The sequence below is a fragment of the Penaeus vannamei genome, chromosome 2 (assembly GCF_042767895.1).
Source record: "Penaeus vannamei isolate JL-2024 chromosome 2, ASM4276789v1, whole genome shotgun sequence".
In the NCBI taxonomy this organism is placed as follows: Eukaryota; Metazoa; Arthropoda; class Malacostraca; order Decapoda; family Penaeidae; genus Penaeus; species Penaeus vannamei.
In genome coordinates, this window is record NC_091550.1 from 23,260,552 (window position 1) to 23,263,051 (window position 2,500).

The window sequence follows — 2,500 nt, forward strand, 5'->3', positions numbered from 1 at the left end:
TGTCATTTTGACATTTTACTTGCATCATATTCTTAGCCTGGTAAATAACTGCTCCAGTTTCACACATTTTTTGGATAGCTACACCTTGTAAACTTTTGACTTTCATCAGTGAAGACAAAAGTGGTAAAAATCAGAAAAGATCTTTTCCTGTGGATGCTGATAATAGCAAGGCTAATTCTTGACATGACTACATATTCTGACATCAACACAATAATGAGGCCTATCTAATCTGTTGTATATGCTTTTCGTTGAAATTTGATAGTGCTTACCGGCATTATAATAAAGTCGAAGACAGTAATGTATAGACAAAATTTAAGGTGGGCTTACTAATTAACTCATTGGAGACATAGCTCTTCTGGAACCAACTATGTTAAACAATATCAATTAAAAAAACTATTGTGGATATACCTAACACCAATGGGCTAAAATAAAGGTAGGATTCTTTTTTATAAGTGATAAAAAATGTATGTCAGAATACTGATACAAGTGTCAATTTTGCAAGGTTTTGATCCCTGATTTCTACCACAGAAGTGGTATCAGTCTGCAATCCTGATATAATCATATTACTGTTGAAACTTAAATCTAATAAGTTTTACCTTAAGTACAATATTACTTTTGAAATAGGAAAAATCTCTTGTCTCTTTAAAGACAGACTGAAACAAACTGTATTACTATATCTATTTGAGACACAAAATGAATGTAACTTTTAGGAATGGCTAAGTCAAAGAACGAACAGGGCTTGTTACCGCAAATGTTGAAAAGGAATAGAATTGTATGAAGCAAAGTGTGATGGCCTCCACTCTTCATACTCCCTCAAAGGTTATATGCTAACCTACACTTTCGGTGTATCTTTTTTACCCCGATTTTACCCCTTTTCTCTCTCAGTACTTTGGCTTTTCTCAATCTTGGTCTTTCTTAGTCTGAATACTTACTGTGAAATCTTTTCTTGTAAGTATAAGGTAAGTGTTAAATCTTCAAACAAGGATTGAGGTGAGATGAACATTTTCAGTTGATGCCATAAAAAAACAAAGGAAAAAAATTTGCGCTATAGAACATAATCTGCATAAGCTGAAGGCTTGCATTCATACAAGTAATAGGGAATAGTAACATTTTCTATATATCCATATAGATAAGTTGTGCTACTTACAGAATGCTGTATACACTTGGGGCAATAGTATCTTGAGGCATTCTGCTATTATGCAGTCTATAAAACTATTAACAATAGCTTCTTCCAGCCCTATATGATCAATTATATTCCTGTAATTAGATTTCTTAAATTCTATAACTGTGACCACATTGTGTTGTTTGTTTATATTATATTGTTTAGTGTAGGTGTCAACTGTAGCCTATGTGCTAGCACTTCTATTATGTCAAATGAATGTAAGCCTACTATCACTGGTGTATGGCTATTCACTCTAAATGCGTTCATTTCTCCTAATATTCACCTAAATTTTGGGATGCATATCCTACTTGTCACACCTTTGTCTTGCTAGTTTAAATTTGTTAGGCCTTTACTTTCACTTTCCAAGTTTTCTTAGTATATAACAATAAGGTGTAGCAATTTAACGTAAATGCTACCAATTAAACCTTAATCCTTCAACCCACTAGCAACCAACCATACATGTGTGATAGGCATTTACCAGCACCCTACATATTTATATTGAAATCTCTGGAAAATATGAGTTCTCCACAAAAAATATCTTTACACTGTAAATCTAAAGGTAGAATTTAGTCTTAGCAATAACAAAGTACTTGCCTGTATATCTGACTAGGCTGTAATGCCATTGCTACAATGCAGCACCTTCACATAATATGCTTGAAATCTCTTGGAACACAGCATAAAAGTTAAGAACAAATGAATCAAAGTTAGTCTGACATTTGTGGGTCACCTGCTCCATAATGTGGGCAAAAATTAGGAGATGAAACATCAAACAACAATTGCTTATCAGAGACACACCCTTTGTGAAATGCCCATCCACTGTGGCATCCATGCCTTTGCATTCAGGCAAAATTACAAAAATCCACTCTGTGTTCTGTCAAAAATGGTGAAGTTATATCTTATTGATATTGTGTTGTGACGGCTTGTTGGGCTTTGTACTGAATGTGTGTAGGTCATGTCAACTGTAATGCTTGGTCTCTGGTTAATGCTTAAGCATAAAAATCAGTTTTAATGCTACGTTCGGAACTCCTCACCCTGCTCATCCAGACCATTCGGAACCTCTACTTTCTTATCCTGGACAAGTCCTTCTCGCTCACCAGCGAAGCTGGGCGAGTAGGACAAGATGATGCCACAATAGCTTTTGTAAGTAAACACTGACAGTTGCAGGCAACCACAAGATATTGATGGGCAATTCTGTGCCACTTATTGATTTATCAATGGAAATCTTTGTGTTTGCCTATTGCAGGTAAGTTGAATATGCATTAAAGGAGTTACAAAACCTATGCAATGTGTAAAATAAAGTCACCGGTAAGATAGAAACGTGATTGTTTATATTTGAAC

The 2,500-nt window shown here is 34.9% G+C and overlaps 1 protein-coding gene across 1 annotated transcript in view; it reads right to left on the reverse strand.

The window, feature by feature from the left end:
• The window catches only part of LOC113804864 (zinc finger protein 665), a 17,343-nt gene that overhangs the window by 13,731 nt on the left and 1,112 nt on the right, over positions 1-2,500 (reverse strand). The window lies entirely within an intron of this gene.